Source organism: Emydura macquarii, unplaced genomic scaffold, assembly GCF_026122565.2.
Source record: "Emydura macquarii macquarii isolate MOO-44397 ecotype Brisbane River unplaced genomic scaffold, CSIRO-AGI_Emac_v2 contig_2795, whole genome shotgun sequence".
In the NCBI taxonomy this organism is placed as follows: Eukaryota; Metazoa; Chordata; order Testudines; family Chelidae; genus Emydura; species Emydura macquarii.
Genome location: NW_027132932.1, coordinates 1,381,553 through 1,401,302, shown reverse-complemented (window position 1 = coordinate 1,401,302; position 19,750 = coordinate 1,381,553). Strand labels below are relative to the sequence as shown.

At 42.8% G+C, this 19,750-nt stretch overlaps 1 long non-coding RNA gene across 1 annotated transcript; it reads left to right on the top strand.

The window, feature by feature from the left end:
- Positions 1-13,177: 13,177 nt before the first annotated feature.
- On the top strand, positions 13,178-19,338 carry LOC137166059 (uncharacterized). Its single transcript, XR_010923546.1, has 3 exons — positions 13,178-13,204; positions 16,392-16,450; positions 19,199-19,338. It is a non-coding gene; the product is annotated as an uncharacterized lncRNA (long non-coding RNA).
- Positions 19,339-19,750: the final 412 nt, after the last annotated feature.

Sequence of the window (19,750 nt, the reverse complement as noted above, 5' to 3'; positions counted from 1 at the left end):
AACAAAGGTTGTCTAGGTCTGCTCTTGCTTTGCACATATTATGCAAACCTTGAGAGATACTGCTCGGCAGACAGCTCAGTGCAGGCTGATTCTTGGTGTGCAAGCTGGGACTCAGTGACTGACACGAGCTTTTGCAGCAGTTCCATATAAGGAACATTTGGCGGGGGGAGGGCAGGTGTTCCATTATTCCACTCTGGCTGCTAACTTTGAAAAGACGTTAAGAGGCTCTTATTTTCTGCCAGAGGGAGTCTCAGAATGAAGAGAAAAAGCGTTAGTCTGTTTGTTTGGGACAAGAAGGGAGGGGGAGGGAGGACGTTGCATCATGGGAGGACGACAACCTTCCCAAAAGCCTCTGTGGCTAGTTGCACTGTGGGATAGCTCCCCACAGTGCACTGCTTTGATTGTGGACCCAAGCGCGGTGAGTGGGGACACAATCCCCCAATGCAATGAGCATGGTGTGATCACGCTCCTCCGACTTTTAAAGTTCGGTGGGTGAAGGTCGATTTAAAATAAATCGACTTCACTCCACAGTGTAGACATACCTTTAGTTTACAAATAAAACGAGAGCAAATTCTAACCCATCATCACTCATACCTTCACTGAACCCAAACTGAATATTTCCAAAGGGCCAAAGCTCTCCAATTAAGAATATGCTTCCCTCATCTCCTGGGAGAAAGACATGGAGGAATGGGAAGTCCCAACATGACCTTAAAACTATTGCCCAACCTGCACTTCTTAGATGTCATAGCAGGTTTTATTATGGGATGGAAAAGCCTATACTTGCTCTGTCTAGCATTGGGGGTTGAGGCGGGCTCAGCTTCAAGGAACAACTGGGTGGCTTGCTTCCTCTCTTCTGCCTCTTCAAGGGGTGGCTTAGCATGCGTGCTTCCCTTCTCTGAGGACTCTGGGAGATGAGCTGATTCAGCTAATTTCCATCTCCACATCCAGATGAGTCAGAGCACAGTCTATTGGCCTTCCCTTCTATTTTAAAATAGTGAGACTTGGGAATTCTTCTATTGTTAAAGGCCGGGTCTACACTACAGACCTATATGAGTAAAACTATGTCGCTCGGGGGTGTGAAAAATCCACACCCCTGAGCGACATAATTATAACAACCTAATCCCCTGTGTAGACAGTGCTATGTCGCCGGGAGAACCACCTATCACCAACTACACCGATGGGAGCTCTCCTGTTGGTGTAGGAGTGTCTTCACTTACCACTACAGTGGTGCAGTGGCATTAGTCGATACAGCTGTGTCGACGCAGCGTTTTAAGTGTAGACCTGCACAAAGTGGAACCCAGCAGACAAACCCACCAAAGGGGCATAAAGAAGGCACAGGAGTGACAGCATGAGACAATGACCAACCCAGTGATAAACAGCAGAATCAAGCCAGAAAGAGAGTGTAAGTGAAATATAATGAATGCAAACACTTATATGCATTAACTTAGAAAGAGGCCCAGGGAATGGTGTTTGGACACAGATTTGGTTTAGGCTAAGATTCAGGGTTCGTGTGGAACTCCGCATGAGGGCTAGGATGCAGGGTGAGATTTGATGGCACTGAAATCTCCCAACCTGACAGTTCCACTCAAAATGGCAGAATGCCTATAAAACCAACTCGTGTTGTGAAATTTATGCCATCTGGCCACCTAACACCCAGTCTTGCTCCATAGCTACTAAAACATGCAGTCTCTTACTATACCAGGGTATTAAACCAGATTGTGTGTCATAGAAAGCCTACAACAGGTCATAGACCTTCAGCATTGTAACATTGGAAGGGCAGTCCTGAATCAATAGCTTAGACGTACTATTAACGTTGTTATGGACATCCTAAAAAGCTAAAGTGAGTAGGTAAGGGAAAGCTATTGTTCATTGTTCTATCCCAGTCAGACTGATATGCCTTCCACTATCTTATCCTCTCTATTTCTCTCAGGCTGCGCTGCCTCCATGAACGGTTAGGAATGCAAGTCTTTGTGATGACGACACAGGAAAGAAACAAGGAACCTGGCCTCCTTTCCCCAAAAGGAAGCAATGGCGTCACCAGGCACTTGAGACAGACCCTTTAGTAGCACAGTGGAGCTGAACATTGTACGGGTCTTCCACAGAGGCTGCCTCCTTCTGCATTTGTTTACCACACATCCTGTCTTCCTTTCTGTTTGCTTCACACATCACCGCCCTCATTATATTGTCTTTCCCCTTCCCCACCCCCCATTCGTGCCTTTGGTTTTTAGGCTCGCACTAGCTAATTCTAATTACCTCAGGCATTAAAATAATAATAATAATAAAAGCTTAAGGAGGTGCACTTCATTCTTCAACTGCCTTTTACAAGCCGTTCAGTGCTGGCTACTGCGGGAATCTGATTAAACTAATTACCCTGATTGGCTTGTTTAATCAACTGCTTGGTTTAATTGGGCCTTGCTAATGTGGAATGGTGGAGTTCATGGCGCGTAATGTGAGAACCAGGAGACCCGTAGCACCAGCGGTGACACCACTACAGAAATCTGCCTGGATTCCCAGCCGAACGGGTGAATTTTAATAAATGCCTGCCTCAGCTGAGAGCCCACAGTATTATCAGGAGCTTGAATGGGCCTGAGGTTTTAGTGATAATTAAAATTGTTAGGAAAAAAAAAATCCTTCTCATTAAAAGAGTTGTCCTTTCTCCCCCATGCCTGGCCCCCAAACTTAAAGCAATATCATGAATCTTGTCTGATTCTTTCAAACAACACTCCACTGCTCGATTCAGCTAGGCAGAGAATCCATTTTTTCCTGTTTTCCTTAGTCCCATATAAAGCCCACATTACCTGAAGTAAATACAAAGTCAGCAGGTTACAAATTACCTTGCACTAGGTGAATCCAATCTGGAGGTTTGTGGAATACAAACTGCTTCTGAGTTAGCATCTTGGAGATAATGGGAACTCCCATAGCTCTACTTGCTATAACAATAATAACCTGGAGCACTTAGCTCTAAGCCATTCCTTGTTATCATTCAGCAATATGTTTTATCTTTCTCTCCTTCTGCTCTCTCTTCTTGTTTTGCAGCAGCGTGCATGAGGACAACCAATGCAACATATTCTCCAATTTACAATTTTTACTCTCCTGCAACAGACCCAAATTTCAATTCACCAAAAATTCCAAAAAAATTTCAGATTCAGTTTGACCCAAACCAATATTTTTTTTTAATTGCTACCCAACTGAAAAATATGTCATATTCACCTAGTTCTATGTATTATGATTTTTCTTAAGGCTGTTAGCTAGAGGAGAGGAAGGATGGTCCCGTGATTATTGCATTTGCCTGTGAGTATTTGGTTCAAGTCTTTGCTTTGACAAAGGCTTCCAAGGTGACCTTGAGCAAGTCACTTAGTCCCAAATCCACAAGGGCTTTACGCACATAAGTTTAACTGATTTCAATAGGAGTTATGCACCTAAATACCTTTAAGGATATGGGCCTCAGTTCCCCATCTGTAAAATGGGGATAATAGCAGTATCCTATTTTGCGGGGCTGCTGGGAGGATAAATACATAAAAAAGGATCTCAGATCCCACAATAAGAGGGCAATACAAATACCTAAAAGAGGTAGGTGCCTCTAATAACTGCATCTCGTTAGTGATAATAGAGAGCTCTATTATCTCCTTCTACAAGGAGCCCCACTAAAAGGGACAATATCCAATGAAAAGTATCCTGAAGGCCAGGGTTTAGCTCATGGAGTGTACTCTGAATCATCAGTGATGGTTGCCCTTCCCTCCTGCAACGTGGGCAGAGAGGTAAGCCGCCATACAGCTCCCAAAGTCCATGCGGAAACTGTAGAACTTTGGCTATCCAAGAATACCCAAGCCCTCCACAGTGCATCCTAGGCCCCCTTCACTCGCGGAGCAGCATGGGTCCCTAGGAAGCAATGCTTCCATGCAATCTTCATTGGCAGCTGCATCCAACCCTCTACACTCGGTGGCCCTAATGTGTGGAAGATGCCTCTGTATTCCTGTATGGGTTTGCAAAAAGGGAGGGCCAATTCCATGGAGAGTGGCCATCTTTGCTCTTCTGACCTACGGTGCCCATAGTGCAAACACAGAGGGACTTCTGAGAGATTCCAGAAAGAAGGGATCATACCAGAAAGTTGATGTTCCCTCATGAATCCCACCACCCCAAATTTAGCCAATCTGGCCCCCTTCACATGCCTGATGAGCCAACCTTGACTATGAGCCAGTCATCCCTATAGTTTATCATCTATCATTAAGAGAGACAGTGCTTTGAGCAAATGATTTGGTGTAAGGACATCTGGGCAGTAGTCCCAGCTCTACCTGTGGCTCACTTTGTGATTTAGGAGAATGTTCCTCTTTCTGTGCCACTCTTTTCCCACCCATGAAACTGGGATAACAAGACCAGCCTATCTTAAAGGGGTGTTATACTAATTAATTCATGTTTGTAAAGAGCTTTGGTATTGTGACATGAAAATTGCCATTTTTTAATTATTATTATTATTATTTTATTTTATTTATTCATTGGATGGGAAGAGAGAAACTAACTCCCTGGGCTGATTTGGTGGTCGGTTACCTTACCATGCACATGCTCTGAAAATAATCACATTACCTAAATGCAGAATTCAATCATGCCAGGTTGCCTTCCCTCCCTTGCGTCACATATCCTCTCCAATTCATTATTTTCTTCAGAAAAAACAAATCAGTAATTCAGCCACAAAGCAATAAAAGAGGGATTTTTTTTTTAATTTCTAAGCAGATTTTTTTTTTCAATGCATCAAACCCTTTTAATTGTATATTGACGGTGGAAGTTTACTAAGCACCTGGGGTTTTTTGTTGCGCTTTGTTTTCCTTATACATAATCTGTGGCAAATGAACATTGTTTTATGAACTACATTCTCTAATTGCTTTTTGAGAAAGCCTTTCCTTTTAATTTTGTGGTCTGCTAGGGGCTGAGAAGTGTCCACAAATGACTGCGTGAGAGCATCTTAAAACAGCAAGGAACCCCACCACTGTGTTAGAAAGGAAACCACCAACTACTTTGATAGACGGAACATATTTTTATCTACCAAATGGCCACATTGAAAAGAGGCAATGGATAACATGGGGGTGAGGTTTCTGTAGCAGCCTTTCCAGGGTGCCAGCTACAGAATGGACATGAGACAACACTAGCACAAAACCAACTATGATTTAAGAGAAATATTTTCCACTAAGAACTGGTCAGCCAAATAATAAGCAAAGGAGATAAAAGCAGATAGATGACCCAAACACCAGGCAATAGAGTCATCCTCTTCTCTCTTTCTGGCCTAATGACTCTATAATTATTTAACCCAAACAGGAGAGATTGAAGGAGCCCCACAGTAGAATATCCCATAACTAAAGCACTACGAAAATTGAGATTTTTTTGGTTCAAAAGTTGCGGCCACAGTTTGTTGAACTTGAGGTTTTGATGCGGTCAGTTCAAGTACCATAAAAAAACATGTTTCAGCAACAACTACAACTATAAAGGCAGTGGCCTTACCACCCCATGTGCCAGATTGCAATGCCGCTCACCCACATTTGGCCTGGCCAACCCACCATCACAACAGAGGTGCAACCGGGCCAAATTTCAAGTGGTGATGTGACCACAATGCTACTCACTCAAATGTATCCTTGCCACCCCTCTGCCATGGGGAAGAGGTGACCAGGCCACAGTTGAGTGGTTCTACGAACCTGTGTGCCAAGTCACAACACCACTCACTCAAATTTGGCCCTGCTGCCCCTCCTCCATGACAGGCCAAATTTGAGCAAGTGGCATTGTGAGCGGGCACAGGGGGTCACAAAGTCACTCTAATTTGTGGCAATTATAAAAAGTTGCGGTGTGGCTGAAAAGTTGCAGTTTGTGCAACAAAATCATGGCCCGTGGTTTTCTTACAGCATTCCTCAGGGTTCAGTGGTTAGAGCACTCTTCTTCCCCCCCAGTTCAAATCCTTTTCCCCTTCAGACAGAGGGAAAATTGAACCTGGCTCTCTCACACATGCCAGGTGAATGCTCCAACCACTGAGCCAAAAGCTATAAGTCGGACACCTCTTTCTCCTCCAACTACTTTGTGTGGAGTAAGGCAGGCACCTAACGCATTCTCACAAGCCATGTGACTCCAGAAGAGCAAGTCCCTGCTGTGGATTGCTAGCAGAGATAGGTGTCTGATGGCAGCCCCTCATAGGCACATATCTTTGTGAGAGGGGCAGAGCTTAAGACACACCTTCCATTGATGTAGTGTTGTTGGCAATCTTAGGGAGCTCACTGTCTAGTGTGCTGGATTTTGTCGATGGCATTCTAAGGGGCTTCTCTCTCCCCATTCGTCGCATAGAGAACCTGGGCACCTAAATCTAAACCTAAAAACCCAGTCGGGATTTGTGGACCACAGTGTTGTTCCTAAGATTTTCTAGGCACCTAAAAGTTAGGCATTGCAATGCTCAGTGTCACAACACCTAAGTCCTTTTGTGGATCCAGGCCAGAGTGTTTAGGAAAAATATTAACCAATATATATTCCCTACAACAACCCAAAAATTACAGAAAAAAAAAGTGGTTCCGTGCATAGAGCACTCAACTGCATCTCAGAAGGCAAGTTTTATTCCTGGATTGGCCACTGGCCTACTGTGTGACCTTGGATAAACTACTTGACTGCCCTGTGTCTCAGTTTCTACATCTGTAAAATGGGGATAATGATACTGTCCTCCTTTGCAAAGTGCTTGAGATCTGTGGATGAAAAAGGCTATGTAAGAACTAGGTATTATTAGTTATTTAGTGATGCCAAAAGACTGCACTGCAGACTTTTTATATGCATGGTATAAATGGCATATGGAACAAACAACACAGAGAAGCACTTTGCCATGACAAGAGGCAGGTTTAGGGTCTGGTACAGAACCCACTGAAGTTAATGGAAAGATCCATACTGCTGCTTCTCAATGTTAGCCATGTTATTCATTTAGAGCATTTTCACCGACAGTCTTCTCTCCTGTTAGCTGAGGGTCTGATTCAGCGCCCACTGAGCAGCAGGGACATGTACAAAGGGGGGCAAGCAGGGGCACAGCCCCCCCAATAATCACTGGGAGCACAGAACTCCTCCAGCCCCAGGGCTGCAGCGGGGCGAGTGAGTGCTTCTGGTCCAGAGGCCATGGTGGGAGTTGACCATTCCTCTGGCTCCAGGGCCAAAGGAGCTCTCTCTCTCTCCCCACCATGGCCCTGGGGCCGGAGGAGCTCTGTGACCCCACCACAGCCAAGTATTTGTGGATACATTTATTCAGACGGCTCCACGGCGCATGGATTTTCGTTGAAATGGTGCGTGTGCTGCTGTTTATTTCTATGTATATGATATATGGCCATGTGTTGTTATGGTTTAATATGTATGATACGTGTGTGTTTAACATGCCCCTCCACAAGCGGTCACATTCAAGTTCATTTGCACACCCCGAAGGAAAGGCTTTAATTGACTTCAATGGGCTTTGCATCAGACCCCAAGTGCATCAGGCAGGTTTATTTCGAGGTGTATAGAGTTACATATCAGCCTTCAATGCAGTCAGATACAAAAAGATTTCCTTCATATTCACAGCTACCAGCATGGTCCATTAATCCAAAAGCTCAGGCACTGAGGGGCCAACCATTTTTGGCTGGGTAGGAGACCCTCTTCCAATGGTGAATGATGACCTGGCCTCAATTATACATGCCTCTGTCATCTCCCATTGGGACTACAGTAATATAATATATTGATGCAACTTTTGTGTTGAGACTGGGCCATAAAGGCTAAAATTAGTAGTGTCAGCTAGTTATTTATTATTAAGAACATAAGAACAGCCGTACTGGGTCAGACCAATGGTCCGTCTAGCCCAGCATCCTGTCTTCCAACAGTGGCCAATGCCAGGTGCTTCAGAGGGCATGAACAGAACAGGCAATCATCGAGTGATCCATCCCCTGTTGTCCACTCCCAGCCTCTGGCAGTCTGAGGCTAGGGACACTCAGATCATGGGATTGTGTTTCTGATCATCTTGACTAATAGTCACTGATGGACTTATCTTCCATGAACTTATCTCATTCTTTTTTGAACCCCATTGTGATTTTGGCCTTCACAACATCCCCTGACAACGAGTCCCACAGGGTGACTGCATTGTGTGAAGAAGTGTTTCATTTTGTTTTAAACCTGCTGCCTATCAACTTCATTTGGTGACCTCTGGATTCCTGTGCTATGCGAAGGAGTAAGTAACCCTTCTTGATGGAATGAATGACATTGAAAAGAGAAAAGCAACCGAACACCATCTTTCAAATGCCACCCTTTCATACAGTTATCTTGGAAATCAATACAACACAGAGAGGGTGCTCATTTTTCAGTCTTCAGACATCTGTGGTTCACCAGTATTCTTTGAGAAAGTAGATGACTACTTCTCCTGCCACATTTACCTAAATAGTCAAATACACAAGTAATGGTGTAAACATGTTTTAGTTGGTTTTGGATAAAATATGTTATTAATTCATTTTTCATCACTCATTTTCAATTCCAAAAGGCTGCATATAGCGAAGTACTGTGATTGTTTCAAAGGTGTCATTAAGTTCTCATTCTGTTTTAACACTGATGCTTCGCACCTATAATTTTCTAAACACTTAACAGTTTCTAAACAGCTAAACTTCATAAGAGCCCTGTGAAGTGGGTGTTTACATATCGATTTCACAGATGGTGTGGAAGAAAAGGGAGGGTAAGTGACTTGACCAAGTCACAGAGCAATGGAAACCAGAAGTTTTGCCTCTGAATCCCCTGCATTGCCATTAGAAGTAAAGGCCCCCCTGACTTTATCACTTCATGCAGTCCAGATGGCTTCTTTTTCCTGAGATTGCAGTTATTGTTTTGTGGTGACACAAAGCTCTGGATGACATTCATCCTAGCATATTGCTTCAATGAAGTCTCTCCAGATGAGTTGTACTAGTGGTTTTAAAGTTGCCTCTGGGTCTGTCCTGTGGTTAGGATTATAGATCTCCTCTGGGATCTCTCTTTCTCTATCAGTCATCATTTCATTTGAAATTGTCTTCCAGGTTTGCAGTTATTTACTGCTGGCATCTGCTTGAAGGAAGGGGTCCCTGAGAACACCTCCTTTCCCCGCCCCCTTCCCCCAGTGCTTTACTAAAAGATTCGCTTCTGATATAGAAAGAAACACCTTTGGATGCAACACAATACATTTTCTGTGAACATCTTGAAACGGACTGGATCAAATTATTGATCACGCTTGAGGGCTGTTATTCCTCTCTGATTAATATTGAACTCTATGACAATTATTTTTAAATTTGTGAATGAATTTAAGGCTGATAAAAATAAAAGGTCAACAGTGCAGACTTGAATCAGGCACAGTGTTGACAGTCACTATGCAAATGTCTAGCCTGCCTCAATCCCAGTTTGCAAGAGTCCTGCTATCATGGCCTTTCTTAAGAGAGACTGTCAACGGAGTAAACATTTCAGTGCTCTGCTCTGTAGGTCATATTCAGCTCAGTTACAGCTATGTAACTCTACAGCTCAGGCATGAGCAAGCCAGGGCATGCATCAATTTTGCATGTGGAAAGTTGGAGGTTGTGACTGAAAATTTGATTGTACTCAACATGTTAAATTTGTTACTTTTGTCACTTATTGTTTGGATTGCATTCCTTATGGTCTGTGTTGTGAAGACATGCATTCAGTGCTTCAAATGGAGATGAAGGGTGATACCAGAGGGTAAGGTGCTACCCTGGGATTCAGGAGACCTTATTTCAGTGTTTCTTAACCTGGAGTTTTAGAGGGGTCGCAAGTGCAGAGCTAGTATTGGGGGTGGCAAGAAAGGTAATTGCCTGGAGCCACAGGGGCGCCATGAAACTAAGTTACATGCCTCAGCCCCGTGGGGGTGGGACTCAGGCTTCAGGGGTACAGTAGTTTGGAAAGGTTAAGAACCACTGCCTTATTTCAATTATCTGGCTCTGCCACAGACTTCCTGGGTGGCCTTGGGTCAGTCACTTAGTCTATCTGTGCCCAGTTCCCCACCCATACAATCACTTCTCTGCCTCACAGGTGTGTTGTGAGGATAACTACATTGAAGATTGTAAGGTACACAGATATGGCCACTGGGGCCATATAAGTACCATAAATCAATCGCACAGGTTTATGGGACCATTTATGATATGTTTTTGGAAGCAAACGTTATTAAGAGATCTGTCCAAAAATTGGCAGAAAGCAAAGTCACCAGACAAATGACAGAAAACCACAGTAACTTAAGGGAACTCCGTAATGTTTTCCTCCACAAGTCATAGAGACACAAGGGGCTGACTTGATCAGTGAAGTTTACACCATTATCTTGGTCCAAGGTGCTTTCTGTCTGAAATCCTACTCAGACAGAGGCCTGGCCAACCTGATGGGCTTTGCATTGTTTCTGAAGGGGGTAGACTCTGCAATTGGTTATAGCTATGCAACCTGTTCTGTGGTGAGTGGAGGATATAACAGAGGACAGGATATGACCTTAGCTCAGGAAAGTTGGACTCTCATGGATCTGCAGACAAAGCCACGGACCCTGTGTGAAAATGCCTGCAGTTAAACTCATCCAATGTTGTACTTTGCAACTGAGAAGGTATACCTTAAACCAATGAACATGAGAGCAATTTTTTAAAAAATCATGTTTCATGGAATTAAGCAACATCAGAGGCCCCAGAGAGTCTTCCTTTTCTATTTGTAATAGTCCTTTTGCTGGAAGGACATTCCTTCCTCTACTTAGTAAAGCCTTTGGCCGGTGGTTCTCAACCAGGGATACACCTCCCCCTGAGGTACGCAGAGGTCTTCAAAGGGGTACATCAGCTCATCTAGATATTTGCCTAGTTTTACAACAGGCTACATAAAAAGCACTAGCGAAGTCAGCACAAACTAAAATTTCATACAGACTATGACCTGTTTATACTGCTCTATATACTGTACACTGAAATGGAAGTACAATATTTCTATTCCAGTTGATTTATTTTATAATTATATGGTAAAATGAGAAAGTAAGCCATTTTTCAGTAACACTGTGCTGTGACACTTCTGTGTTTTTGTTTGATTTTGTAAGCAAGTAGTTGTTAAGTGGGGTAAAACATGGGGTATGCAAGACGAATCAGACTCCTGAAAGGGGTAATCTGGAAAGGTGGAGAGCGACAGCCTTAGACCTCTAGTTCAGATGTTACCCACTGCACACGCTGTGGCCTGCTTGCTGCAGCTCTCATCTTTCCTATAATTTTTCTGTACTGAATAATTTTCACTTTAAAACATGATGGCTCATTAGTCAAGAATTAATAAACAAAATTGAGGGTGAAAACAGAGAATGCCAGGCTTTTCAAAGCTGAATTTCCAGCAGCCTATTAAATCAGTGTCTGGCTGTAGCAAGATACACGAACTACGTCCCTGAACATCTCTCCAGCTGCAGCCTGTCTTTACTAATGAATTCACGGATTGGCTGTCAGTGGTTTGAGTAGTCACACATTGGCCATTGTCAGGGTTGTGCGCTGGGGATTTGTGCAACCTTTTTTAAAACAGATATTAAAAGACCAAGGTCTGCTGGTCTCTTTGGGACAGATTTGCAAAGGTGTTTCAGTGCCTATGATGCAGATAAGCGCGTGGTGGAATTTTCAAAAGTGTCTATCTCACTAGATGCCAATCTGAATCTTTAGGCAGCTAACTACTGTTGAGAATCGGTCCCAAAGAGACAAACAAGAAGCAACCATATGGCAATCCAAACATGACACAGAAGTAGCTTAGGAATGTTTTGGTAATAATAATCATAATAGTGAATGCCTAACTCCTGTATAGTACTTTAAAAATATTGGGCCAAATTCTCAATGCAACCCTGTTGTCTTCAACGGGATTGCACCAGCATAACTAAAACCAAAATTCAGCCAGTTGACTAGTTAAACATTGCAGCACTCCTGTAATGTAAGCCAACAGAGAAATCACATTTATTGAATTGCCAATTTCTCAAGATAATGAAGGACTTGTCTATGTTATTACTTAGTTTGCAGCAATCTACCCCGCACTAGCCTGTCATGCACTAACTGTCTGCAGGGAGCCTGTTGCTGTGCACTCTACATTTCCGTGTGTGCTTTAATCTACTCCTGTTTCAAAGCAGGGTAGGTCAAAGCACACTAGGAAACCTGTAGTGCAGCAGGGTCCACACAGACACTTAGTGCATGCCATGCTAGAGCAGGGTAGGTTTACATGCCAGCTTGCTGCAAATTATGTGTTCGTGTAGACAAACACCAAGTAACATTACCGGGATAATCACAGTATTCCCTAAGGGTAGGGGAGACAGAAGATAGCAAGTTAATGTTATCTAAAGCAAAACCAGAAAGATTTTAAGCCTGACCACTCAACAGAGTAGCTAGTAAATGGGGAAACTGAGGCAGGGAAGGTAACTTACTTCTTCAGAGAGAGTGCAGTGCTGTTAACACACAGGGAGTCCTGGCTCTTAGTTCTACGCTCAGACCACTCCTTTACCATAGGTTTACCTGCTTTAAAGCAGCTATTCATTTTAAGAGCCAATCACATTTATTAACATGTTATTTTAAAGAATTCCACAGGAGGTTGTTTCTTTGTTTGGTTCACATCATGCATATTTTAAGGGAAATAAAGAGGCCTGTGACAGAGTGCTGAGAGCTAACAGCTGTCCCAGCATGTCGATGACTTAAGCTCTGATAGATTCCCCTCCGGAGAAGATTTGAGTGAGGAATGGAGTACTTAATTACCCAATCAGACTATGAGCTGTGGGTGCTAAGGAGCTAATTGTCCCATCGGCTGGGAGGGGTAGTTAAAAAGCCCTGGAAGGGTGGGGAGAAGGGGAATAGCTAGCAGAGACCTGGGGAAAGGGATTACAGGAGGGTGAGAAGTCTTCTTCTCTCTGGAGAAAAGGCTGATATCCAAAGAACACTGTAGACAGGGCTGCTACACAGGGGTGGCATGGTGGTGGTAACACAAACAGGAGGTGTGTAAAAGAGTGTTTATGTGGGATTGCAGGATAGGCATGGAGCCTGCCCTGTTACAAGGCCCAAAAAGTGCTGGTAAAGTAAAAACCTGGATTGAATGAGTCTATTTTGCAATTACCCTCCCCCCCCCCCCCACTAAATAAAAGCTTAATCTTTAAGCCATGATTTGAGGGCTTCAGCCACAAGTTTGGGGCCTATTACAGGAGTGGCTGGGTGAGGTTGGCTCTGTGGCCTGTGATGTGCAGGTCAGACTAGATGACCACAATGGTCCCTTCTGACCTTAAAGTTTATGAGTTTATTTTGCTATTACCCTCCCGCATCTCAAATAGTTAAAAAAAAAAAAAAAAAAAGGCATTTGGATTCTTTGTTTTCCCAGGAGGGATTTGAAATTAGGTAGTAATGAAGTTGTCTGATATTACAACCTAATTCACTCAGAAGAAAATAAAAGGGGGCGGACCTGGTTCAAAGCTTTCTTTGGTGTGAGTGTCTAGGGCAGCCACATGCGGCCTAGCCAGAACTCAGGGGCCATGTGGCGCTGGGGCCGCCTGCCGCCCAGCTGAGACTCGGGGCGGCCGGGGCCACATGGCGCTGGGACCTCCTGCTGCCTGGCAGGGACTTGGGGCAGCTGGTACTCTGAGGTGGCTGGGGCCACACCCAGCTGATGCTTCAGGGCCACCTGGCACTGGTGCCATGTGCGGCCGGGCTGGGACTCAGGGCAGCTGGGGCCACCCAGTGCTGGGGCCACGTGTGGCCAGGACTCGGGGCCATCCAAGCCACCTGGTTCTGGAGCCGCCTGCTGGCTGGGACTTGGGGCCGCTGAGGCCTGCACACCCAGGGCCCTAGTTGCCTGGAGCTGGGCGGTTGGCAACTCGGGCAGGCTGGAAGGGGTTCCTCCTCCCGACCAGCTGCAGTAGGGGGCTCAGCTTGGGGGGTGGGAAGGGCGTGGCCTCAAGCAGAGGGGTGGGGCCATGGGCTAGCCTCCCCTAACAGGGGGTTCACCAGCCACCCATGGAAGCAGAACTATCTCAAACCATCTTCTCTCCACAAGCATCTCTGCTCTGAGTATGGATCAAAGTAGCATGTTTTCAGGAAGGAAAGTTGATCCACCTGAGTCTGAGAACTGGCTAGTCACTGAAATCAGTTCAGGCTGCTTACTGGGATCCAAACCAATTTGGGGGGAAATTTTGCCTACAGTGGGTCAAAAAAAAAATTGATTGAAAAGTTGAGTTTTCTTTAAAAATGACTTTTCAACCATATAGAACATTTTCATGGAAAATGTGGTTAACATTTTTTAATTTCTCAAAATATTTAGGAATAAAATGAAAATAAAATTTTTTGTTTTGTAACATTTAGAATTGAAAATTAAATATTTCATTTCTGGAAGTTATTTCCTACCTTTCTCTACCTTTTAGGGGTTTCCCCCTTTTTTTCCTCATGAAATAAACAGGAAAAACATTTTTTCCCTTTGCTTTTTCTTTTTACGTTTCCCCCCTTTTCCCAGCAGAGAAGGGAGAGAAGAATAATTAAAAAAATAAGAATTTAAATATTTCCAACTTTCAAAAACTGAAACAAAAGAAAAATGATCAATTGGAGAAACCATAAGCATTTTCATTTTGTTTAGAAATATTTAACTGAATTTGTTTTTAAAAAATCCTAAAATATTCTGAATGAATTTTTTTTTTTAATTTCCTTTGAAATTTTTGCTGAAATTAAATGAGGTTTTACAACTTGCCCTTAGTTTTGCCTGAATAAGGATTGGAAGATATGTTCTTAAACCATGAATTTTTAGAGTAGGGGTAACATTTTCAAAAGTGCCTAAGTGATTTAGGAACCCATGTGCTATTTTCCAAAACAATTTAGGCACTGAGGACCCTGAATTTCACTTACCCTACATCAGCTGTTCCCTTGACTACTAAGAACCATTTTCCTAATAAAACAATCCCTGCATTAGGAGAGCATAGTAGCAATACAAATGACATACTTTCAAAAAGTCCTATACTCAGTAACTTGGATGTATTGAAGTGATAGCACAAAAAGCCATCTGCTCCAAATGAAAAAGTTCTCCAGGGCTGAGAACTATGATAATATGGAATGTGAACATTTGGGACCAATGATAAATGGCTTAATTACCATGATCTCTAAAAAGGCCTGTGTACAGCACATAGCATGAGGCATTTATGGGTGTAGAGGTTAGTGGACTGGGTCTAATAGTAAAAAACCTGACCAGCAAATATTTTCATAACTAAAATAATTTGTAGGCCAGATTTTCAAGAGCTTGGCTTCTCTTTAAAAACCTAAATGAGAGTCGGATTTTCAAAAATGTTCAACACCAGCGACATCCAATGTGAGTGTGATTCTTATGACCAGAATTCTGAAGGCTGGTCTGCACAGAGAAGCTGTGAAGTTGAACAGATTTAATTAAGCCATTGTAATTTAGTTTAGTGGACACTCTTTAAATATCGGTTTAAATCTGTCTTGTATCAGTTTGGCTTGCACCAGCAAATCATTCTTCCCCAAAGCAGAATGTCTTCCGGTGCTCTGACGGAGATGGTGTAACTCCACACTGTGCATTTCTCTAGGCTATGCCGTAAAGCCCTGATTCACCAAGAATGTCAGCACATGCTTACATTTAAGCACATGTTCTAAGTACTTTTCTGAATTGGTGCTTACAGGCACAATCTAGCTGTAAATTAGGAATGGGAAAACTTCATGGAGTATGAATACTTGTGAACTTTTTTCTTTTTTTTATTCACATTAGTTTGAGTTTTTGAAACTTTCCTCCCTTTAATTTAATTTTTTTCTACAATACTGAATATATTGAATAATTCTTGGCAGGAGGGGATTTCACTTTACCCCCCAGATGAATGAAAGACTATGCTTTGTATAGGGATATCAGAGACCTTTGAGAGCTAGGGAAGCAGAAGTGGATGTCTTATGTGTATATAAAGTATAATTTATCAATAGAGTATTTCTCTCTATTCAGTTTTCCCTCCACCTTATTTCTCATCTCTTTTTTTTTTTTTTTGGATCTTTTTTCTTCTTTTTCCTCTTTTAATCTCTTCAAAGTGAAAAGCACACCTAGTGCAGCCTTTGAACCCACAAAGTTTAGATGAGTTTTAAATTAACGAAAAGGAGTATACCCACCGTACCAGAAAGAGGCATTTAAAATGGTATTTAGTTATGTTATTGGAATCCTAGACCTCATTGATCTTCATACTTGGTAAAATAATCTTTTTGCTATAAAGTCCTCTTTGGTAAAACAAGTGCTGATCATGTGGCTGACACAAGAATTTATACCTATACTATAGCAGTAAACATTTCAACGATGCAATCTGTCCAAATACACTTGACTTTTCAGGAGTGATGTCCACATAAAATTTCATCAATTGGTTAATCTTTAATGATATATCATTGAATCCTTTGTTCCCACAGAGTCTAACTTGGACTTTGCTAATCCCTTGTCATTCCTGATTAATCAGTTAACATGAATGGTGAGTGAAAAGATGATTCATTCTGTTCTTGATGTTGTAGCAGTTTAAATGCAGAAAGGAACCCAGATTTCAGAAATACATTGGTAACTCTTGGAGATGAGGAAATTGAACATTGTTTATCAGAGTTGTTTGTGCATCTACATATCCTTGCAAACGCTATTAAAGCTCATCTGTCAGCCATGTGCCACGATGGGGTTTCATCAGTGGAAAGAGTTGGGAATTTTTATTATACATGTGAGCCAGGGCTGCTGAGGTTTTCTGTGTCTGAGAGAGGCTGCTGAGGTTCACCAAATCAAAATGAGAAAACAGGCTTTAAAGAAGTGTGGCCACGTCTGAGGATAAAAATAGGGATGAGCAAGCTGGTGTGGAAAACACCATGTCTCCATGCATGCCTCCATGCGTGTAACGCATGCATTGTCTGCTGCAGAAAATGGTGGCCTGTGGGCCTATTCACTCCAGACCCTGGCCAAAATGACCGTGGAGGGCGCCATTTCAAAATGGTGCCCTGTGTAAAAGCAAGATCATTTGCACGCACTACACGTGCAAGGCCACGCCTTTATGGAGGATGCCATTTTGTTCTACAGAATGAAATGGTGTCCTCTGCACAGCGTGACCTCACATGCCGTGTATGGAGGATGTCATTTTGTGGAATGTCAGGCATGCAAATGTATAAAGAATACACAAGGCGGGTGCTGTAGGGAGGAACCAAGGTAAGCAGCAGTCAGCCAGCAGTGGCCACTGTTCAATTTCCACTAAACTTATATACAAGAGAAAATAGAGATTCATAGAGCGTGCCATAGAGAAATTATATGTAGATGAAAATTGCCATTTTAAACGAAGTCCTTAGATAATGACATACATAATTAATTTGTTTGAAACTTGACTGTTTTCTAAAAGAATAAATCTATTTACATATTACATATGTCCCTCCTACACTTTCCACTTCATTAGTACGCCTGACTTTTCCTGTTTTGAACTGTATCCTAGAAAATTGCCTTTTTTTGTACGCTTCTCTTTCACTTGTTCTGTTCCATATACTTTCTCACCAATCACTGCTTTGCAAAACAATATTTCTTTGTAAAACTTTAAGGCATAGATTAGAGCCCCATAGAGGTTGCTGTATAAATCTCAGTTTGGAATAACGAAAGTCTCAGCAATGGCAAAACAAAAGGGTGGAGAAGTCAAGAGAATATCAAATATGCCCAGAGAAAGGATGGCAGCTATCATTGTTACCCTCACGAATGCTATGCTACAGCTGAGACCAAGTTAAGAGACCTCTCACCCGTGACAGAACAGAGCTAGTGAAAGCATTTGCATTATTAACCGCTGCATACATGTCTTTAGGAAATAAATCTTTCCTTCTGTCATCTAGAAAGTTGTTGCAGGTCATACTAAAAAATGTCACTGCACACCACTGAAAACAACTTCCTGTATCCATGGCATTCCTAAACTGAATTCCAACCCAAACGGAGAGCCTGGCACCCTTATGTGGCAGGGCAGCTCTGCATGGCTCCAGTGTCACAAAGTTGCCCTAAAGTCACTGGAGAATTGCCCCAGCACTGGAGAATCTTCAGTTGCTCCTGTACCACTACCCCATCTCTGAGCTAGTGCCAGGGAGCCTCCACCACAGGGGTCTCTGGCTGCTATACTGACTTCTTGGGGCATTGGCAGCCAGTGTATATTGGAGAAGCCATCAGAACTGTACCAGTGCCGGGGGGTCTCAGGATCAGGGGGAGCACAAAGTCGGCTTAAAGTCACCCATGACCCCCCCCCCCCCCAATCCTGAATTTTGCTGAGTACTCCTCAGCTACATCTCAGAATCTGGCCCAGAATCTTCAAGGTTCCGAAATGTTCGGGCATTTATTTTCACTTCTGTTTCCAAAGACAGGAAGCCACAGTGCCAGAAATCTCATGAAAAAGCCTTTTATCTTGAGGTTTCCAGCCTGATTTTGCCAGCTTGGGTTCAGATAAGCATCTAGACTTCGGAGGCTTATCCAAACCCACCCACTGAACCTTATGAGGTTCGTTCATCTCTAGAGAGGGAAAAAAGGCAAGAGTCTTAAAGCATCATAACTCTTAGGAAGACTAAACTAAAAGTTGTTATAAGCCTAGTGTGTCTGTCTGCAACCTCAGACCACCATCAGGGAGAAAAGTGGATGTTACTAATAGCTGGATCCAATTTATAAGGAGCCAGGAGGAGCCATTGATGAGGAAATGAGATAAATACTCTTCAGATGAAACAATTAAAGATTAGTTGTGACATAATCATACAACAGCATTCCAGAGTACCAAAGCTACCATCTCTTCCTCTGCATTAATCTGAAAAGAGCCAGAATTACGAGGCTTAATTATGTACAGAGATTCTCTACACTCCACTATGTACAATTGGCAAAGCTGTGTTTGCCACCTCTTCATGCCCCAAATATTGACAATATTTGCACATAGATAAAAATATGCTTGCTTGGAGGTGATGTTTTTCTGGACTGGAGCAAACAATAGCATCACGAAACACACACCCACAGCTATCTATGCTGAAATGTAAACAGGACTATAAATAATGAGTCTGCATATGGGATACATAACAGGCAACTGTGAATTATGGGTATTTAATTCCAACATGAGGCTCTAGTGACTTCATAAACCACAAAAGCAATGACATTATTGCCTCATAATAAGAAAAGTTTGTGTATGTCAGTTTTGAATTGTATGTGGACCAAACTCCCCAGTCACACCTCTCTTCTTCTGCAGAGACTCCCTGAAATTTCGGTTCTCTCTCCTTTGAGGCACAGACTCTTTGGCAACTTCTGCTACCTACCCTCCCAACACCAAAATCCCCCAAAATTCCTGCTGTTTTCATACAGGTATTATACTACAGAGGGGCTCCAACATCATGATGATTGGCACCATGTAAGGACCTACATATATATGTCTACATGAAAGGTCTTAGTGGAATCTGAGAGTTCAGCTCCTTGCTGCTATTGGTGGATTTTCATTCATAAGTGTGTGCTATTGTAATATTCTTGCCTACTATTGGCTGGAGAAAAACAGGCGAAAAATATAATTAAGCTGAATTTAAAACAGAATAGAAACAACTCTGAACATTCTTTATAAAACCTTAATAGATTCAGATTCATATTTTTAATAGATTCATGTATTCATAGATTTTAAGGTATCATTGTGATCATCTAGTCTGATTCCTTGTATAACACAGGCCTTAGAATTTCATCCAGTGATTTCTGTATTGAGGCCAACAACTTGTGGTTGAAGTACAACCTATCTTTTAGAAAGGCGTCCAATCTT